Below are 12,169 nucleotides of genomic sequence, written 5' to 3' on the forward strand. Positions count from 1 at the left end.
AAAAAGGAATTTCTGTTGTTTAAGGCACCCAGTCTGTGGTATTTTGTCACGGCACTCCTAGCAAACTAATACAAGTAGTGAGTTCCCTGGGTTTTCTTTTTGCCTTCTATATGCCAGCCTTGGAGCTGGATAAGTTATTAACCAAAGAGTGCCAACAGACACAGTCAAAAACCCCAACAGAAACCTATTCACTGCTGCCAGCATACCAGGGAAAGGGCAACCTAGTAAAAAGGAAAACTTTTAAACAGAAATGGCTCTACTGTAGCCAAACACCACATGAAAAACACTACAGCCCCTCCCCATCCCTTCCAGCAAAGACCAAGTGGGGCCTGGAGCTCCACCCTCACCTAACTTTAAGAAGATGCCTCAACCTGCTCCCACCCCCACTCTTTGCTCTGGTGCTGTCAGCAAAGGCCTGTAGGGGCTTAGGACTAGAAGGCCTGAGCTGAGATTTGCATCTCCACTGGGTAGTAATGACCCCAACCCCATGGCATCAACTGCCTAGTGGAGAGTCAGGGCTTTCAGCACTTTCAATAATCAGCAGTAAGAAGGCAACCTCAGTGAAGGCCACATGGGGAGCAGTAACAAGCTCCCCACCCCTGACAGCCTGAATGTTACCAGTGGAGGCCTGGAGGGAAACCTGGGCTTCCACCTGCTACCTGGCAATAAAAAGGCAGGTTCCCCACTTCACTCCCTGGAGCAGTCAGAGTAGGCCTGCTAAAATTCAAGATTTAAATCAGACCCAGAGTCTTACAGCACTCAGAACTGATGAGGTTTAAATCAAAAATTATTCACCACACCAGAAACCAAGAAGATCTCAAGGTAAATTAGAAAAGATAATCAACAGATACCAGCACCAAGATCACACAGACATTAGAATTATCAGACAAATTAAGTTTTAAAGCAGCCATTGTAAAAATGCTTCAATTAGCAATGATAAACATGGTCTAAACATGAATAGAAAATTTCAGTAAAGAGAAGATATGAAGAACTAAATGGAAATTTTAGAACTGAAAAAATAACAGAGAAAAAGCTCTGTAGATAAGTTCAACAGCAGAGTGGAGAGAACAGAAGATAGAACAATCAAAATTACCCGGTCTAAATAACAAATAGAAAACAGACTGACAAAAATGAACAGAGCCTTGGAGATACGTGGAACAAAGCATCTGTCATGTCATTGGTATCGTAGAAAGAAGAAAGAGGATGGAGTTGAAGAAAATTTAAGGAAGAAGGGCTGACAATTTCCCAAATTTGACAAAAAAAAAATCAAAATGCTGAGTAACCACCCAAGAAGATAAACCCAAAGAAATACATGCCAAGATTTATCATGGTTAAACTGAAAATTAAAGGCAAAGACATGGTCCCTAAGGCTGCCAGAGCAGAATGACACCTTACGCCTAGGGGCAAAGCAATTAGAGTGGTAGCAGGTTTCTCAGTGGAAACAACCGAGGCCAGAAATAAGTGACACAAGTCCTGAAAGAAAACTGTTAATTCAGAATTCTATATCCAGCAAAAATGTACTTCAAGAATGAAGGGGAAATCAGGACATTCTCAGATGAAGGAAAATTACGAGAAATGTAAATGAGCAGACCTCTAAAATAACGACAGTTAACAGGAAACAAAGGAATCTTGTGGCATCAAGCAGGAAGAAAGAACATAGAATGAAAATATCAATAAATGAAACAGGCTTTCCTTTTCCTTGTAAGTTTTCTAAATTATGTTTGAAGTTTGAAGCAAAAATTGTAACATTCTCATGTGACTGTCTATGTAGAGGAAATAGTCAACTATATTATACATATCAGAAGGTAAAGGGAGGTAACGTTTCTACACTTCACCCAAATGGGCAAAAGTTGACACTAGTAGATTTTTGGTAAGTTATATGTAATGTAATACCTAGAACAACCAGTAAAAAAAAGCTATACAAAGAAATGTACTCAAATGCACAAATAAAATCGAATACTAAAAAAAAAAAAAAAAAATACAACCTGCAGGGGCAGGGAAGAGAAAATGAAAATATAAAACAAAGTAAAACGGCAGATTTAAACTTTAACACAACAATAATTGCATTAAATATAAATGGTCTCAGCACAAATTAAGAGATTGACAGAGTATATTTTTAAGTGGCCCAACTATATGCTGTCTATGAGAAACTTCAGTGAAAACAATATATGTAGGTTGAAAGTAAAAGGATAGAAAAAAAAATATGCAAAAATCAGAGGAAAGAGGAGTGACTAATATTAAATAAGATAAATTTCTGAGCAAAAAGAAAAAAATTGCCAAGATCAGAGAGGAACATGACATTATAATAAAAGGATCAGTCCAACCAAAAGACCCAGCAATCATAAAGATGCGTGCAACAAGTAACACAGCTGCAAAATATGTGAGGCAAAAACTGGTAGACCTTAGAAGAGAAATAGATAACCCAAAATTATAGTTGGAGAGTTAAGCACCATTCTCAACAATTTATAGGGTAACTAGACAGGAAATCAGCAAGGATATTGAACTCAATATCCACCAACAGGATCTAATTTGCATTTATAGGACACTTCACAGAACAGTAGCAGAATACACATTCTTTTCAAGTGCCCACTGAACATATACCAAGGTAGACTATATCCTGGTCATAAAACAAACTTCAACACATTTAAAAGAACTGGAATAAAACTAAGGGACCACAATGGGGTCAAACTAGAAATCAGTGACAGAAAGATAAGAGGAAAATCTCCTAACACTTGGAAACAGTGCAGCACACTTCTGAATAAGCCATGAGCCAAAGAGGGAGTCTTGTCAAAAATATATTGAACTGAAGAAAAATGTCAAAATTTGTGAGATGCAGCTAAAGTTGTGCTGAGAAAATAATTTGTAGCACTAAATTTCTAATATCAGTAGAGGAAAAAGAAATCTCAATAATTTGAGCTTCTACTTCAAGAAATTTAAATGAAGAGCCAAGGAAGCCCAAAGCAAGCAAGCAGAAGGAAGGAAATAATAATTGCAGAAATCAGTGTTGAAAACAAAAAGCAATAGAGAATATCAATGAAACAAATTACTGGCTCCTTAAATAATAAAAGCCACAAACCTCTAATAAGACTGACAAAGCAGAAAACACCATTAATGGGAATGAAACAAGGGATGTCACTTAATAGACATTGAAAGGATAACTAGGGAATACTAGATATAACTCTACGTACATAAGTTTGAAAACTCAGATGAAATGGTCAAATTCCTAGGAAACATATCCTAGGAAATTCTCAGTATGAAATTTGTAATTTGAATAGCTTATTTAATGATTTAATTCATAGTTTAAAATCTGAAGGAAAAAAAAATACTCCGGGCCCTGAAAGATTGACTGGAGAATTCTGCCAAACATTTAAAGAATTCACACCAATCCTATACAATCTCTCCCAGAAACTAGAAGAGAAAGGAACATTACCCAACTCTTTGTATAAAGCCAATATTACCCTGATACTAAAACCAAAGAGTACAAGAGAATACAGACCAGTATTCCAAATTCGTACAGATGCAAAAAATTTTAATAAAATGTTAGCAAATTGAACACAGGAGTATATAAAAGGAATTATTACCAAGTGGGGACTATTCCAGGGATGCAAGGACTAGCTCAATATTTGAAAATCTTTATATAATCCATCATTTTAATAGGCTAAAGAAAAAATCTCATGGTCATAGCAAATAATGCTGAAAAATCACATTAAATAGTTCACCTGTATCATGGTCTCTGCTTTATGCCTGTTGTCTATCTGACAAAGCTTGAATCTGAAAGATTATGTCTAAATAAAGGGAGGAAAACTTAAAAGGCGTTGAAAAGGACTAAGGAATCGGTAATAATCACTAAAAATGGAATTTTGTTCATTAAGTGTTAAAGCTTGTCATTGAAAGTGAAAATATATATGGGTAAAGGTGATAACACCTATTTTCCCCCTTTAAAAGGTGATAGGTTGCAGTGATGTAATATGCAAATGTGAGGCAGAAACGGTGATATGGTGTTTCTTCACTACTTCCCAGAACAACTGTCTGAGCATGCTGGGCAGCTGGAGAGGTCACCCTGGACAGTGAACCACGCTCTTTATTCCCAACTTCATGATCAAATGGCAGGAAGCAAAATCCATCTGTTGTCAGTGCAGGAAGGACCCACTCAATGGGGTTCCTCTCTGCATTTGGGCTTCTTCAGTAATAGATGCTTACCATGTCCCAGTTTATTTTCACAAAATTTGTTTCTCAGCAAGAAGAGAAAGGGAACTCAAAATCAAAAAAGAGTAAGGTGAGAGAACTCAATTTAAAAACAACAGAAGCAGCAGCAAAGTGCCAAATCACATCAAAGGCATGACACATCATTTGCAGTGGAGTCTGACTCACACTTTCTTCATAGATGCTACATCTGCTGCTTGCATGGGCTTTTTCTTGATTCCATTTTAACCGTGATGGAGGTGCAATGACATAGTATTGTGCTTTTCTCTCTCCAGGTCATCTTATGTTAGGTGTGTTAGGCACAGGCAGAAAAAAATGTACCTCACTGGAAAGACACAAGTCTTTATAAATCCCAGTTCCCGACTGTACTTACCTGTTTCCCTGTTTGCTGCAGTAACCTGATAGGAGAAGCAGGATAGATCAGGAAACTGCTAAAAAAGCATCGGCCTGGTTTATGGGCAAGTCAGCAGCCCTCCCGGAGCCTTCGTTTACTTGTCTATAGCCTGAGGGGGGCGGTGGATCGTCCTGTGTCTAGCCTTGCCACCACTCCTTGTGTTTGTACACTACTAGTTTTATTTTAGTGAAAGTTTCAGAAGAATTGGGGACTAGATCTCTTCCTAAAGGCTCAGCAGGGATGGAGCAGTGAGTTGCTGTTGTACTTGAAAATCACCATTGGGTATCCCATGGCTTCAGACTTTAAGAAACTTTCATCTTCAAACGCAGAAATTTCTATAAACAGTTTTTACAACTGCTCACTCGCCCTGCTGGAGGCACTTAGCTTTGTGAAGCTCCCGTTCCATTATCAGAATTCTGAGCAAAAATTGGCTTCACTGAGCTGCCACTCATGGGGCCTGGTTGTGCCCTTGGGGCTCTCCAAGAACAAGACAAAGACTTTCCTCTTGACAGCCCTTCAGATGTTTGAAGATGAGCAGTCAGGCCAGTCCTTGGACTCTGCTCTTCTAGGCTTGACGTCCCCAGCATGGGTTCCCCGGGACTCAGTCTTCTCTTTAAAAAATTGGGGGTAGGGCTAGCAATGCCTGTTCACACGCCATCTTTCTGTCTTTAATCTGTGGCTCTTGGTCAGTATATTACAGTAGGGGTTTTTGTCCTCTGTTGAAGAATCAGCTTTATATAAAATGTCTGGTTTACAAAATCCTGGTGAGTAATTCTGATCCACAGAAGAAGACAGTGCTGCTTGTTAAAAATGGGCCCTTAGGGGAGCAGGTGATATGATTTGAAAAGCTCACGGCCAAGGGTCTCTGGCCAAGCTTAAACGAACTACTGCCGGGCACTGTGGCTCACACCTGTGATCCCAGTACTTTGGAGGTTGAGGCAGGAGGATCGCTTGAGACCAGGAGTTCAAGACCAGCCTGGTCAACAGAGCGAGATCCTGTCTCTACAAAAAAATTAATTATCTGGGCATGGTGGCACACACCTGTAGTCTCAGCTGCTCAGGAGGCTGAGGTGGGAGGATGGCTTGAGCCCAGGAGTTTGAGCCAGCAGTGAACCATGATCACACCACTGCACTTCAGCCTGTATGACAGAATGAGACCCTGTCTCCAAAAACAAACAAACAAGCTTCACACCTGACAGGATTGAAATCTCACCTGTAGTCACAGCACACTCCTGTTCACAGGCAGCTAGCTGCAAGGGCAGTGGTTGAGTGGGAGAAAATGTTAGTTTGCTGTTGCCAAGCCAAGTAGAGGCTCAAGAAACTCCAGGCCCAAGAGGCATACTTTGGAGGGAGGGGCATAAATAAGCTAACGGGTGGTGGGGACAAGGGAGAGGAATAATGTGGTGTAGGAAAAACGTCCACATCTGAGTCGTAATCCCTGCTCTGTTCCTAACTCACCTTGTATCCCAGGAGCTGACTGTCATTCAACCTCTCTGGCCATCATCTTCTTCATATGTAAAAATGAGACTAGATCCTTCCTTTGTGTAGTCAGGATCCATTCGACACTTATTAAACCTCACTTACTCTGACAGGCTGTATACTAGGCTCTGAAGGTTTTATAGCGAGCAGAAGCAGGTGTGAGCTTTTCCTGGGGTTCACAGTCTTGCAGAGTTGGCTGAAGTGCAGAGCAAGGGAGATTGAAAACAGGAATATTAAGAGGTAGGGAGGGGGCCAGGTCTTATAAAACACATCAAGGGTTTTCATCTTTATCCTAAGAATAACTGGAAACTTTCACTCTGGATATATTACAAGAACTGGAATAGAAATCCCTTTAAATAAGGGGTCTCATGAACTTGAATGGGAAAAAAAAATGAACCTTTTTGTTTCTACTAACCCCTAACTCAAATTTAGCCTTCAATTATAAATGTAGACAACAAACTGTGATGGAAATAGCTCTTAGATGGGATTCTGCCACATATAGAAATCAGATATATCATCACATTATAGTTGTTACAATTGTCTCAAAATGTCATTTACTTTCACTACTTTGAAATTACAATAGCTGTAGACCTACCAGTAAGTCTTGTTACTTACAGCATGAAGAAACACATTTATTACTATCTTGTAAATTTGTCTTTTAAAAGGTTGGAAACTTTTTCAATATAATTGATTTCCTTTGTAATCCTGTGTACTTGGTTTTATGCATTTACAAATGTTATTCTTTTTTTTTTTTTTTTTTTTTTTTTGAGCCAGAGTCTCGCTCCGTCACCCAGACTGGAGTGCAGTGGCGCAGTCTCGGCTCACTGCAAACTCCGCCTCCCGGGTTCACGCCATTCTCCTGCCTCAGCCTCTCCGAGTAGCTGGGACTACAGGCGCCCGCCAACACGCCCGGATAATTTTTTTTGTATTTTTAGTAGAGACGGGGTTTCACCGTGGTCTCGATCTCCTGACCTCGTGATCCGCCCGCCTCGGCCTCCCAAAGTGCTGGGATTACAAGCGTGAGCCACCGCGCCCGGCCTACAAATGTTATTCTTAAAGATTTCCAGAGACAGAAAAGGTAAAGAATGTTTGGTTTGAAATAAATGACCAAATAGTTCTGTCTCCAGCAGTATGACAGATTAATGTGAATAAACCCCTCAATGGGAGCAAATGAAATGCTGGATGTGATTTTATATACACTTTCCTTAGATGATAAATGAAGAATCTGCAGAGTCCTAAAACGAAGGGAAAACCAGCTATTGCCTGAAAATGTCTGCAGAATCATGTAGAGCTTGAGAATCTTTGAAAGCTGCAAAGGGCTCAGGACAGGAGATAAAGTTTAGGTCAGATTACCCTGCATCAGACTGAGCTCCCAAAAGGCTCTACCTTGGTGTACGGGCCAATGAGAAATAAATCCATCACACAAAACGGGACAGTTGTGATGCTTTCTTTCAAATTTCAGTTTGGTGGGAGTGGACTGAGAACAGTAAGTACAAGGTGTCTCTATGTGGTCTGTAAATCCACAAGCACAGAATTTAAGGTGGTCCCAGTTTGGTAGACTCCATTGCACCCCAAGCCACTAGCAAAAGAAAATGCAAGTGCTGTCCTGAGGACTTCAACTTAACTCAGCTTTCAAGTGTGTCTTAAAAACAACATTCCAAAAAGAATGAGCAGGTCATGGTTAGAAATTACATAAAATCAAGGAGACAGTCACTGTGAGTGAGAAACCATAGATGGTAGGCAGAAAGAGATTCACAAAGACCCCAGATACTGGAAATGACAAAAATATAAAAGTATTTTACACATTTAAAGAAAGAAAAGAGAAACTTGAAAATCTAAACAGGGAACAAGAGATATAGCCAAGCATATTTGAATAAGAAAGGAAAAATATAATTGAAATTTACATACTTGAATAAAACATTCCAGAAAGAACTACTAGAATGAGGGAGAGACAACATTCAAAGAAAGAAATGGAGGAGAATTTTCCAAATTGTTCGAAAGACACCAATCCTCAGATTAAGCCCAACAAACTTCAAACATATTAATATTTATAGGCATAGATGTGGATATAGATAACAAAGAAGAAAAGTAGGTATCAAAACAATTTAAGAGGACAGTATCACCTATAGAGGAATGGATATTAGATGAATAATGAAATTCTTAACATCAGCAATGGAAACCAGAGACAGTAAAATTCAAAGTATTGATTAAATAACCAAGAATTTTATGCCAAGTAAAACAAGGGAAAGTGCCAAACAAATTTGAGAGTTTACCACCAAATGGCCCTCAGTAAATAGATTCTGAAGGATATGATTCAAACCAAAGGAAAATGATCTCAGATGCATGGGCTGAGTTTTAAGGAGAAACAGTAGAGCTAAGGTAACGATGTGACAATCTAAACAAACCACTGATTATGAAACAAAGATAATCTGCAGGGAAAATAAAGCAGACTAGATTTAAAATGCCAAGTTGCAGTCACATGTAAGTTGGAAGGGGGAATGCAAGGCCCGTGTATTGTCCAGGAGAACACTATGGCTGTTGAGTCCCTTTAACTTATTAATATGTATGAAATAAGGCAAACACCAATAGAATAGATCAGTGTATACCTTCAGTGGAAGTAGAGAGAAAAGAGTCCAAATGAAGGAAGAGAGGAGCAAGTAAAATGCAGCAGATCAAATGTTCAAAATGTGATGTTAAAAATAAAACCAAATCACTAATCACAATAAACATAAGTGGACTAAATTCTCCAGTTAACATTTTGTTTTATTTTAGAAGCAAAACAAAATTCAGCTATGTGCTTATTACAACAGAAACACCTAACGCACAGAAAGATTAGAAGTCAAACAGTGGAAAAGATAGACCAGGAAAATATTAACCCAAAGCAGGCAAGTATAGTCATATTAATATCAAAGGAGAATTCAGGCAAAAAGTATTACTCAAAATAAGGAAATTTCTTACATAATGATAATTCCACTTACTGGGAAAAGGTACTGATTCTAAATTTATGTATGTATGTATATGAATAGTGTATAGCCTCATGATATACAAGGCCAGACTCACAGAATTAAAAGCAAAAATTTTAAATCCACCATCATCGTAGAAGATTTTAACACATGTAGATCAAACAGACAAAAACAGTAAGAAAGTAGAAAATGTGAACAGTGAAACTATGGAGCTTGAATTAATGGGCTTTTACTGCATCTGACATTTGGAAAAGACACACTTCTTTCAAGCACACATGGAACAGATGCGGGGATTGACATGCCCCAAACATAAGGCTCGACCAATACACGTCAAAGGATTGAGATCCGCCTGACCACATTTCTTACTGCAATGCAATTAAGTTGGAAAACAAAGCATGTAAGATAATTAGAAAAGTCCACTCACTTGGAAATTTAATAACACATCAATGTATGGGTCAAAGGAGAAATTGTAATTGAAATTAAAAGATTTCACCATGTAGTTTTTTACATCAGACACATGGGATACAATACTTGGAAGGAAACATAGAGCATTAAGTGCTTGCCTTAAAAAAAAAATGAGAAGGCTCAAAATAGAGCTAAGATCTAATTGAATCAAAGGCCCACAGAAGTAAAAAGAAGGAAATTAAAAGTACAGAAACTAATGAAATAGAGAAACACACAAAAGAAGAGATCAACAAAATAAAACCAAAAACTATGTATTTGAAAAAGCATTATTCATTTTTTTAAAAACACACAAATGGAATGCAAAAAAGAACATAACTGCAGATGCTACAGAGAAATGCAAGAGGGAATAAGAACTGCTCTCAGCACACTTCAGATCTTTGATATAGTGGATGACTTCCTAGAAAGACGGAAGTTAACAAAACCAACTCAAAGAGAAACAAAAAATCAGAATCATCCTTTACCTGTAAAAGAAATACAACCAACAGTCAAGATTTTTCCCATAAAGAAACCAAGTCGAAATAGCTCTACTTGAATGCTACTAAACTAAATTCAGGAAACAACAATTTCATTCTTACCATTCTTACACAAAGAATAGTAAACAAAACACTCTCAATTCATTTTATGAGGCCAATACAGCCTTGATACCCAAACTGCAAGAACACAACCAGACAGAGAACTACAGGCCAATTCAACCTCACTTTATGAACATGGATGCAAAAGTTCTGAACAAATATTACCAAACCAGATCCAGCAATGAATAATAAAAGATGATACATCATGATCAAGTTGGGTTTATTCCAGCAACTTGACTACTATTAGAATTGTTATTAATAAAATTCACCTTAGTAACAGATTTAAAAGGAAAACTTAGTAAAGAAAAAAATAGAATTAAACATCCATATAACATATGACATTAGAAAAGTCTTAGCATATTTTTAGAAGGAAATTTTTTTAACTTGAAAAAGGACATCTACAAAAAAAAATCTAGCAAGTACAGAGTTAAGGCACATAGAAAGCAGTCCCTTTAAGATAAGGAATGAAGCAAAGGTCCTCTGTCAGCCCCTTCACTCCTCTTTAAGATTGCATTGGGATTTGAGCCAGCTCAGCATAGTCAAGAAAAAAGAAAAGTGTTAAGGGTGGGAATGTAAAATGGTACACTGCTATAGAAAACAGCATGGAGGGTTCCTCAATTTTTTTTTTTCTTTTTGAGATGGAATCTCATTCTGTTGCCCAGGCTGGAGTGCCATGGCGCAATGTTGGCTCACTGCAACCTCTGCCTCCTGGGTTCAAGCGATTCTCCTGCTTCAGCCTCCCTGGTAGCTGGGATTACGGGCGCCCACCACCATGCCCAGCTAATTTTTGTATTTCAGTCCACTTCAGCCTCCCAAAGTGCTGGGATTACAGGCGTGAGCCACTATGCCTGGCCTGGTTCCTCAAAAAATTAAACATAGAATGAATATATGATCCAGCAATTCAAAAGAGAATTGAAAGCAGGGACACAAAAAAATACTTGCACACCTGCGTTCATAGCAGCATTATTCACAAGAGCCAAGAGATAGAAGCAGCCTGAGTATCCATTGATGGGTGAATGGATAAGCAAAAGTGGTCTATCCATACAATGGAATATTCTGCCTTAAAAAGGAAGGAAATTCTGATACATGATGCAACATGGATGAACCTTGAGGTCATTACGCTAAGTGAAATAAGCCAGACACAAAAAGACAAATTACACTACTTATATAAAGTCCCTAGAGTGGACATTCATAGAGACAGAAAGTAGAATGGGGGTTGCCAGGGGGTTGGGGGTAGGAATGGGGAGTTGGTGTTTAAAGGATACAGTATCAGTTTGGGAAGATGAAAAAGTTCCAGAGATGGATGGATGGTAGTGATGGTTGCACAACAATGTGAATATACTTAGCCACTGAATTGTACACCTGAAAATGCTTAAAAGGGTAAATTTTATGTATATTTTACTACAAATTTAATTTGTATGGATCCTCAAGGAAGAAAAGAATGGCCTTTGTTTATGATTGCCTGTAACACCACTGCTCTGAATCCAGTGCTTCCTACTGGGCCCAGGGTTATTGACTATATAGGGTTTGTGAATGGAGGTGTGTTTCAGAGGCTATCTGCAAAATTGTAATTTTTCTGAGGAAAAGAGCAAAAAGCTTTCATCAGACTGTCAGAGGAGTCTGTAACACACAAAAGTCTAAGACCCATTCTGAGTTGCCCCCTCATGCTGTTAATCTCCTCTCCCACCTCACCCCCTGCAGTTCTGCATAGTCTGGGACCAGACCCCTTCCTATCAGCAAAGGCTCAGATTCTTCACTCACCTCCCCTGTCTTATCCTCCCTCTCCTCACCCAAATACCACCTTTTCTTTCATTCACTCAGGTTGTTTACAATGCAAAGAATATTCTTAAATATGTCTTAAATTCATGGAACGAGGTTTTATTTTTAGATAACTGTGGCTCTGAAATCAACCAAATTTCAGGTTTTTTTCTGTGGCCCTTCATTTCTTGGATGGTAACATTAAACAGGTCCAGCTGTAGCTCAGAACCAGAAAGGTTCTCTGTCAAATGATTGGAATCCTCCACGTTCTGTAACCACAGGTTATTTTCAACTAGCTTTTCTTGCTGATCGTATGCCTTGCATTTCATGTAGAC

The sequence above is a fragment of the Symphalangus syndactylus genome, chromosome 14 (assembly GCF_028878055.3).
Source record: "Symphalangus syndactylus isolate Jambi chromosome 14, NHGRI_mSymSyn1-v2.1_pri, whole genome shotgun sequence".
Classification (NCBI taxonomy): domain Eukaryota; kingdom Metazoa; phylum Chordata; class Mammalia; order Primates; family Hylobatidae; genus Symphalangus; species Symphalangus syndactylus.